Below are 11124 nucleotides of genomic sequence, written 5' to 3'. Positions count from 1 at the left end.
GCCAGAAAAGATGACAGAATGGCTGAATATCATATATAATATTAGATACTTTATCTTTGCAGCAAAATAATCATTCTCCCCTCCTCAAAATTTGGTAGAGTTGGAACTTCCATGGTGGTCCAATGGTTAAGACTGAGTTTCTAGTGCAGGGAGCGTGGGTTCACTCCCTGGTCAGGGAACTAAGGTCACTCATACAAAAATAAATAAATAAAAATCGAGAAAGTCAGCCATATACAAAGACAATTTAAAAATAAAAATGGAAAAATGTTTTATATTATCATAATCACATGTGTACTTTATCACATATTTGACACTAAGTACTTAACAGTTATTCTTTGTATTTTAACTATTCTTTATTTACTGAAGTGCCACGAACTAGTGCACTAACGGGGTCCAATAATTGTCAAATGAAATTATATATTGGATCTTATATTTATAAAAAAGATACTTGAACTTTAAACATGAAACTTTGTTAGTTTTTAAGTCAGTTATTTTTAGCAATCAATTAAAATTATGTAAATAAACCAGGTTTATAAAATTCACTCACAGAGAAGTTTAACATATAATTACACATTCCTTGAACATTCTAGAGAGACTGTTATTACAATTAACATGCGGAAGCAAGTAACAAAGTTAAACATGTGCTAATTTTTTTTTTTTTTTTTTGGAGTGAAGAAAGCAAATCCAGAACAATACTCCCACAAAAATAAAAACAGCCTTTCATAGTAAGGTATTAATTATTTATTCAAATATTAACAAATTCAAAAGATTTTGTTAAAAGTGGAATCACATTCTAGTTAAAGCCATTTTTTTCTGTTGTAAGATGAAATTTAACTCATGATTTCCAAGTATGGGTTGAGGACCAGAAAGTAAGAATTCCAGTTTTCATTTCTAGCATTTACTGGTCATTTGATTCTAGAAAACTCTCTCAACTCCTCTGAGTTTAAATTTCTGCATCTACAAAGTATACAGGCCTCTTTGGTGGCCAGACAGTGAAGAATCTGCCTGCAATGCAGGTAAACCCTGGGTCAGGAAGATTCCCCTAGAGTAGGGAATGGCAACCCACTACAGTATTCTCCCCTGGAGAATTTCATGGACAGAGGAGCCTGGCAGGCTACAGTCCATGGGGTGGCAAAGAGCTGACAGGGCTAGCGAGTAACACTTTCACTTTTCATGAAGTATACACTCAGTTCAATGTTTCAAAATAACAGGCTTTCTATAAATACTTAAAACATAAATAATTGACAATAATTATACGTGTAGAAGAAACAAGCCATACAATTCCCATCAAATTACCACTCAGAAGCCCTTAAAATAATAGCTTGCAAAGTTGTGTTTTAGAAAGTTTGTTGTCAGTTTTGAGCAGAAAATTGGAAGTCAAACAGCTAGATATTAAGGTTTCTGAAATGCACTTATGTAACATAATCTTTAGCATAATCAGTATGAAGTTACTATGTTAAATAAGTGGAGAAGGCAATGGCACCCCACTCCAGTACTCTTGCCTGGAAAATCCCATGGATGGAGGAGCCTGGTAGGCTGCAGTCCATGGGGTCGTTAAGAGTCAGAAATGACTGAGTGACTTCCCTTTCACTTTTCACTTTCATGCATTGGAGAAGGAAATGGCAACCCACTCCAGTGTTCTTGCCTGGAGAATCCCAGGGATGGGGGAGCCTGGTGGGCTTCTGTCTATGGGGTCACACAGAGTCGGACACGACTGAAGTGACTTAGTAGCAGCAGCAACAGCATGTTAAATAAGTGAAAATATTTCATCATGCAAACCCCTTTCTTCAAGATCTAAAACTATTTCATGATATTAAACCCCTTGCTTGAAATCTTTTAGTGTTGTCTTACTGCGTAGAGATTAAACTATAAACATAGTATTATGATATTATCTTTTCCTTCCTTCCAAATTGTGCCCATCGTAGTCTTATCTTTCCTGTCTATATTTCAGCTATACTGTTTATAACTGTGCCAGACTAGCTTCTATAATCAGTATTTGAATATGGTATTCTCTCTATCCAAAGCTTTTCCTCTACCATGTAAATATAAATTTATATGTTTTTATGTGTGAATATGACACATGTTCCTTCTATGACCCTGTAAAGTCAGGGAATCATTTGATCTACATAAGAGTCAGAGTTAAGTTCTTTTATTGCTATGATTACCCTCTGTGCACCTAATACTTTGGATCCCTCGAATGATGTCCTGTGTGTAGAGATGTGGGTTGAGATGCAGGATTTTTTTCCTCAGGATCTGCTCTGTTTTCAGGGTGTATCTTTGCACTGTGTAAAGCACCTAACATATATTGGATGTTCAATTGCTATCTCGTGAGAGACAAAGAAGAAAACAAAGAGGTTCGTCTATTAATCTGCTTTGGAAAAATTTCATCCTTCCAACTACAGAAACTTAGGGAATAACTGTTTTTATCTTTTTCCCTTCTATGTGTTTTCACTTCTTTTTTTTTTTAACTTATGAGTATATAACAGGATGGACATCTCAGATTATAAACTGATAGCTTTTTTTCCTTCTTTACATTTCTAAATTTAGACATTTTCTTGGTTTCCAATATAATTTTTTTTCTTTTTAACCTTCAATTTGAAATAGTTTCAAACCTTTGAAAAGCTGTAAAAAGAGTACAAAGATATCACATGTGCTCTCATCCAGATTTTCTAAATGTTGACGTTTTACCACATTTATCTCATCATTCTCTGTCAACCTACCAATGTAGCAATCTACCTATCTACAGATATATATGGATATATACATATAAAATACTTTTATGAAACACTTATGTTGCAGGCACAATGCCAAATTGCTGCTTACCATTTTAGTGTGTATTTCTTACAGAGAGCAAGATTTCCTTTTATCACAATAGTACAACTGTCAAAGTTAGGACATATTCACTAGTAAAATTCTCTCATCTATCCCTGGGATGTTAAAATGTTGCTGCTGAGTCTAATATTTCATTTTATAGGTTCAAATCCAATTCAAAATCATTTAGTTGACATCTATTTAGGTTTCTTCAGTCTGGGAAACTTCCTGAGTTTTCCTGTGCCTTTCATTACTTTGGTATTTTTGACCCAAACAGGCACTTATTTTGTAGGCTGTACCTTAACTCAAAGGTTTTTCTGATCACTTAAAAAAATTGATTCAGTACAAGCATTATATTTGTTAATGACCGAAACATATATAATTATATTCTCCACAAAATAATCAGATTTATTTAAATATATACTAAACGAAGGAAATAACTAAGAGAGATATTTACAGGACAGTAACATTTGTTTTATTTATTTACAAGCTATGTAGAATTATGATATGAAATGCTTATAAATCTGTTGAAGTCAAACAACTAACCCTAGCAGTAGCGACTTGATTAATTCATCCCATCTTATATATAGAGAACATCTTTTTATTCTTCCAGATTTTCGTATACATCAGAAGAATGTGTGTGCATGCTGTCTCTTCAGTAGTGTCCAACCCTTTGCGACCCCATGTACTGTAGTTTGTCAGGCTCCACTCCTCATGGGATTCTCCAGGCAAGAATACTGGAGTGGGTTGCCATGCCCTCCTCCACGGGATCTTCCCAACCCAGGGATCGAACCCCCGTCTCTTATATTTCCTGCACTGGCAGGCGGGTTCTTTACCACTAGCGCCGCCTGGGAAGCCCACACCAGGAAAACAGGACCAGTTCATTTCCTGAAACTGAGAATAAAGTACCAATTCCTTCCACGTAGTTTTGTATAGAAGGTTGGATTCCTTTCATTCTTGCTTCGATAATGTCTTTTCCCAAGCAATGTAGTTTTCTTAATTACCTTGAATGTAGTAAGCTGGCTGATTTTATTTGGTAATCGTTCAAAAGTAGCTGTTCAATCAAACTGCTATTCCTTAGCTTCTGAGCTTCTCTCATCTGTACTTTGATGATATTAAGGCTGAAAACATTATTATTATGTTCTATGATCATGAATAAAATACACTAATCTTTGTCTAAAAGTTGGTTCTAAAAGCAAGAAAGGGATAAATACCATTTATCATAAACTGATGTGAGTATAATGCTTACTTCTGTGTCAGACAGCTGGAGTTCAAGGGAACACAGGTGGGCTCTTTTCTCCTTGTTTTAAGTTCAGATTGGGTCTGTTCTGTGTATTTCTCCTTCTTGAACAAGGCTGTCCAAGGATGGTTTTCTCCTAGAGGTGGGGAAAATGTAAGAGGAAAACTGCTTGGTTATTGGAGCTTCTGTATCACTTTGTCAGGTCGGAAGTGTTCTTTTCTGACAAAGAGGTAACTTTTTAGTATGGTAAATCAGCTGCTTCATGAAGTAAAGCAGTAAGAATCTCTAACATTCCAATGGGAAATTTTTTATATTTCTATGAGAAAAAGATATATTTAAAGTATAGGCTTTTTGAGTCAGAAAAAAAATCCTGGGGGCATTCAAATTTTGGCAATTATGAATATAGCTACTGTAAACATCCATACATAGGCTTTCATGTGGAAATATGTTTTTACCTCCTTTAGGTGAAAACTAAGGTTCCCACTTACTGGATCATATGGTAAGCGTATGCTTAGAATTGTAAGAAACTCAAACTGTCTTCCACCATAACTACAATTTGCCTTCCTTCCAGGAATGCTTGAGAATTTCTATTGCTCCACGTCTTTGCCAGCATTTGGTGTTCTCCGTGCTTTGGATTATAGCCATTCCAATAGGTGAGTAGTGGTAACCCAAATTTGTTTTAATTTGCATTTTGCTAGTGATATTGATGTGGAGCATCTTTTCATATACTTCTTTGCCAACTGTATGTCTTCTTTGCTGAAAGGTCTTGGTTTGGGCTACTATAAAAATCACTATAGATTGGGTGGCATATAAAAAGCAGAAATCAATTTCTCATTCTTCTGGAGAATGGACATGTGAGATTATGGAGACTTATTCTCCATAAGGGAGAATTCAACTAAAGAAAGTAGGTAAGACTCAAAACAGTATTTTCTTAGTTTATTAGATGAAACTGGGTGTTTTACTAAAAGTGGAATTGAGGAATGAGACAACATATGTAATGTCTTATATGTAATTGTTTTTAGAACAGCGAGTAGTGTGAGTTCCAAACTCATTCAAGCGTCAGGCTAGGCAGAGGCAAGAGGAAACAAACTATTTAAAGATAAAAGAGAATAATCCTTAGAGTTATAACCTAAGACAGAGAATAAATTCCCTTTGGACTAGCAAGATAATTAAAAGAGATCAAATCATTTAAGACAGATTAACAACAAATAAATGCATTTGTTGAGATATTCATATTAAATACTATGGAAATTTAAATTATCAACAGCTTTAAGATGAAGCTGGGTCAGAAAACTTTGCTGAAACATATATGGGTTTATTAACCACTATCTATTTATAATATTTTTATGTTCAATTTTTCACAAATATTAAAACATATACTTGCAATACCACTTGCTGTTAGTTTTGACTGTGAACATCTTCTTTGGTCATCATTTAAATATACAAATACAGTAATTGATTCTTTATAAAATTATAAAACTTAACTTGAGATTAATTGCTTAAACTAAATAAATTTGAGTTAAAATTTATGTGCTCTGTGTTTTAATTCTTTTTTTAAAAATCTCATGAATTTTATTATTTGGGTTAACTGGTTATTCCATGAACATTTATAATTTATTTCCCAGAGAACTAATGGAAATACTAAAATTTAATTTCAAAATTTATAAAAATGTGAAGCCTTAAATTCTAAAAGAGTAGAGTGATGTGAAATTTAGCACAGAGGGATGTGGTTAAGTTCTTTCTATGCATATATCCAGAGGCAGTTGCCACAGAGTAAAATATAAGTTGAATTGTACATACAGAATTTGAACTGGAGTTTGTCAGTCAAAGTAAACACAATTAAAAGTCAAATAAGAAAATGTAATTTTCATAGTCTCAAAAATGTGTCCCAAGATATTTGTTAACCACAGAGAAAAGACATTGAATTTAGAGTGAATGATTTTGACAGAAAGCTTCTTAACTAACTGATCAATATCAGAAGTGAACTAGTGTTAAAACATAACATGATGGACGAAAAAATACACGTAATTTTTCTGGTTCCCTGAACAAGTAATTAATTTCAGTCCAATACTGTGAAAACTTCTGACAAAGCTAATTTTAGGGACATTCAGGAAAATGACTAGTGAACTTCAAAAATGTTAATTTTAAGATGGTGGGGAAAAAAAAGACATATTCAAGAACAATGACAGATTGCAGAAACCTGTGGAGAATAAAAGCAAACAATTACAAGGTTGGATTTAAAAAAAAAGACAGCAGTGGAAAACTGGTGAAATTCCAATAAGATCTTTAGTTTCCATAGTGGCACTGATAATTTTGTAAATTGTGAAAATTATGTAAGATATTATGTTTAGTTTAAACTGAGTAAGGGATAAATGGAAACTTTCTATACCGCTTCTATAACTACTTTCCTTTAGTCTAAATATAGTTTAAAATAAGAAAGGTATTTAGGAAGAAGCTACTATAAAATTGGGAAAGATTGTGTTTTGTCAGGACTTGGTGTAAGTGGTGAGATTGATTACCAAATGATAACAGGCGGAAATTCTTTTTGATTTTGGAATTATCTTGATTGTGATGGTGGTTGCATGATTGCATTTGCCAATGTGCATATAAAGGTAAACCAAATACTTCATTCTATTGTATGTAATAATAAATAAATTCAAAAATAAATACAGCAAATAACCTGGGAAAGAATTTGCAACAGATATGTAATATATTAATAATGAAAAATAAAAGATATGTTAATAATACAAATTCCCCTACATGAACAGCAATTCTTTCCACAATTCCAAATAACAGCTATAAAAATAATTGTGGTAACTGTTCAATATCTTAGTTATTATATAGAATTAAGTGAAAAGTCATGATAAAATAATATAAATATAAATAATATTCAACTTTTTGAAGATTTGATAAGGCATTGTTGGTAAAAATATTTAAATATAGCTATTATGTCTTGAGGGACTTCCCAGGTGGTACAGTGATAAAGAGTCCACCTGCCCATATAAGAGACTCAAGAGATGAGAGCTCTATCCCTGGCTCTGGAAGATCCCCTGGAGGAGGAAATGGCAACACACTCCAATATTCCTGCCTGGTACAGTCCATAGTGTCTCAAAGAGTTGGACATGACTGAGCGACTTAAATTCATTATATCTTGAGGCTTTAAAATTAATTGTGTCAATCTATTAATTCAGTATTTTTTAATCTCTCAATTTTATTTAACTAATTTTGGGGTAAATATAAGGTGAACTCCAGCTGTGTGCCAGGTACTGTAAAATTCATGGGGTTACAATCATGGCAGAGACAGAGGTGATGAAAAGTTAAAACAATAAATAAGAAACTAAATTGATGTAAAAACTCTCCACTGCAAACAAGGAGTTATGCAAAAAAAAATGTGAGATATACATATGAAACACATATACACCTCAGTTCATGTAAATGGACAGAAAAGGAACCTCAGAGTCAGAATTGAAAGTTTAGGCTGGTATCAAATTAACTAATGATGTTCCCTGGTGGCTCAGTGGTAAAGAATCCACCTGCCATTGCAGCAGACTCGGGTTCGATGCCTGGGTGGGGAAGATCCCTGGCAAAAGAAGTGGCATCTCATTTCAGTATTCACTGAGGAAATCCTGTGGCCAGGGAAGCCTGGGGGCCTATATTCCAAAGGGTCACAAAGAGTTGGACACAACTTAGCAACGAAACCCTGCCATTAGCTTCTGCAGCTGGGAACTGAGATTGTGATGTGCAGTATGAGAAACAGCCTTCCACTGCGCAGCAGGACCTAGCACTGAGACTTCCAATTAAATGTGTAACTCTTAAGTGGTCTGATCTTTCTAATAAAGGATTTCACAAATACTTCACTCAATGACCTTATAAAAGAGTGTGAAATATTATTGATATCTTAAGATCTAGATGGATTAGAAGGGATCCTGTGAGAAAGCCCAAATTAAAGTATGCTGAATGTATCCTGCTTGCTCCTTATAATATACTTTCCCACAAATTCCTTTTTGCTCTCTGCCTGAGACTGACTTCGGTAGGTTAGAGTAATGGAACTCTCCTCACTGCATCTTCATCTGAGTCAAATGGAAAACTAACTGAAGAGCAAACAGAGTAAGGAAAGTGAATTTAGATTATTTAATCCCACTGCTCACCTTTCAATGTAGGATTGCTAAATTTAGAGGGAAAAAAAAAGATATTCCGATAACTGAATTTCATATCAACAATGAATAATTTTCTTAAAGTAAAAGTATGCTCATGTAACATTTGGGACATACTTTTATGCTGTTGTGTATCTAAAATTCAAAGTTAAATGGCAGCCCGTATTTTATCTGGCAACCTTACTTCAATATTTTTTTTGCCATGCAGAATCCTTCAAAGATTATGTAATGTAAAAATGTTAGCTAATGCTAGAGTGGTAATCATTTGCAATATATAAGTGTGTCAATTCAACATCTTGTTTACCTTAAGCTTTACGTGCGTGTGTGCTCTGTTGCTCAGTCATGTCCAACACTTTGTGACCCAAAATGGACTGCAGCCTACCAGGTTCCTCTGTCCATGGAATTTTCCAAGCAAGAATATGGGAGTGAGGTGCCATTTCCTACTCCGAGGGATCTTTCAGATCCAGGGATCAAACCCATGTCTTGCACTGGCAGGCAGATTGTTTACCACTATGCCACTAATATGTCAGTTGTATTTCAATAGAGCCAAAAAAAGAGCATGAATATTTTCAAGGCAACTCCTACAAACAATTCCCTCATACAGGATCCTGCTATTTTCAAACTCTCAACCCCTTTGTGGAGCCCTCGTCTCTCTCTCTCTCTGATGAGACGTGTACTCAGTTTAAAAAAAAAATCCATGTCCATATCACTCTAAAATTCAGGCAATGTAGAAAAGGAAAATGAAATTTTTAAATCCCAAATTAGTCAACAACTTATAAATTCCTTATTTTGTTGATCTTATGAATTGCTTTTAGCTTTAGATACAATGAGGTCACTGTTGAGATTCCACTGACGCTCTTCGAATGAATTGATAACTGGACATCCTATGAATCGAAAAACATTGTCCTCAACCTAGATCCTGTTTATTATGTACAAGTAGACTGTGAGATCATGAATTGAGGAATCTTAAGAATTCCCTAGAAGTAGATGATCTTGGTCTAAGAGCAGGTAAACCAACACCTTCAAACCAAAACAATATTGGCATATGATAGAAAGCTTCCATCTACAATCACAGAAAAAGAATCTTGTTTTGAGATCTGTGCTATTCTTTTCTTCTTACTTTGTTATAAATTTTCTTATTTTATGTAAATAAACCTTAGCAATTGCCTAAAGGGATCTTTCAAAATTATTTTATACTTTTCTGTTATTATCACACTCTTAACTCCCATTTACCTTTCTCTATTGTGTAGGGAAGTCACTCATCTCTGCCTTTATCTGAATCTATACGATTGTTGAAGCCAGTTTCATTAACTTAAGCCCCTGATGAAGATCTAATTAATATATAGTTTTAAATACTACAGAGGGCAGATTCCTTCCACCAGGTCCCTTTCTGCTTAGGAATTATTCTTACATGTTAATTCTCACTCTCAATCTTGTAGTAATTGGAACCTCAGCACAAATCACCAGAATGTTTCTGTATAGAGCATTCCACCCCGTGGGCATAAGTGAACTCACCAAGGGTAACAACTGATTCAGGAGCTATTCTCACCACAGTAGACAGTCTGTTCTTTTCAGAGAGTCTCCAGCCTGCTTCTCAGGAATTATTCATTTCTACTAAGAAAATCTACTAATCTCAAGGATGGATAATTGGCTTATCCCTGATGTGATAAATTGTACAATATGTTCCTCACCAGGGTATTAATTCTTAAGTGGAAAGCAGACTTTCAATTGTCTACTGCATACAACTTGCCTTGTGTTCATGCTACTGTTATTAAAGATTTCCATATATTAAGAATCCTTACTCCTCCAAGAGACAATGTTCCACTGGGAATTGTACCTGGAAATCTCCAAACTAAGGTATGCACATACCACTTAGGATTACTACCTGGAGGGGTAATAAATGTTCATATGCACTATCTGAGCTGCTGTTCCAACACCAAGAAATAAGCAACAAGAAAAATTGAACTAAGAGTTTATCATTGAAACTGGTAGGAGTAAAAAGAAAAAGAAAATACTGATTTTGCTTTAGAGGACAAATTTACATTCATTAACCAAGTTCTAGCACCGCTCTGGATTTATTTTTGCTGACAAGAGACCTAACAGTTAGTATTCCATGTTTATTAATATAAATAGCACTGGTCAGGTGAAACTATATGCATTTCAACTTAAGGAAAAGGACATCTGTCTTCCTAAGATTAAGCCCAATTTAACATTAAGACATGTTTCTACGGCCTAGACAACATTCGCATAAATGTACTCATATTATTTTTAGAAGGATTTAATAATCCCTTAAAATTTTAATTTTTTCTCTTAATTCAGTAGGTTTCTACATCCTTTGAGTCTTAAATGTTAGGATTCAGTCATTTCACATCAGATGATTTAAGAGCTCCTGCTATAATAAAAAGAAACAACAAAACATACTCAAGAATTGATATTTTATTCCAAGCAAAGATAATATTTTTATAAACTGACAATCACATCAAGATTTTGTATTGATAGATAGTTAAATAATATATCAGTCAATCTTTAAAGTACAAATTAGTGTTGTGTTTTGTTTTTTTTTACTGTATTCACAAGGTTTGCAACCATCCCCACTATCTAATTCCAGAATATTTTCTATTTGTATATAATTTTTATATTTATTCTTTGAGGAAATATCAATTCATATCCTTTCTCTATTTAAAAATTTGATTATTGGTTTTTTTATTGTAGGATTATAGGTGTTCTTTCCATATTCTGGATACCAGAATTATACCAGCTATGTAATTACAAATATTTTCCCTGATATTATGGGGTGACTTTTCATTTTCACCATCAGCTCAGTTCAGTTCAGTCACTCAGTTGTGTCCAAATCTTTGTGACCTCATGGACTGCAGCACGCCAAGCCTCCCTGTCTATCACCAACTCCCAGAATTCACT

Source organism: Oryx dammah, unplaced genomic scaffold, assembly GCF_014754425.2.
Source record: "Oryx dammah isolate SB20612 unplaced genomic scaffold, SCBI_Odam_1.1 HiC_scaffold_16, whole genome shotgun sequence".
NCBI classification, from domain to species: domain Eukaryota; kingdom Metazoa; phylum Chordata; class Mammalia; order Artiodactyla; family Bovidae; genus Oryx; species Oryx dammah.
Note: the sequence above shows the minus strand (reverse complement) of the source record.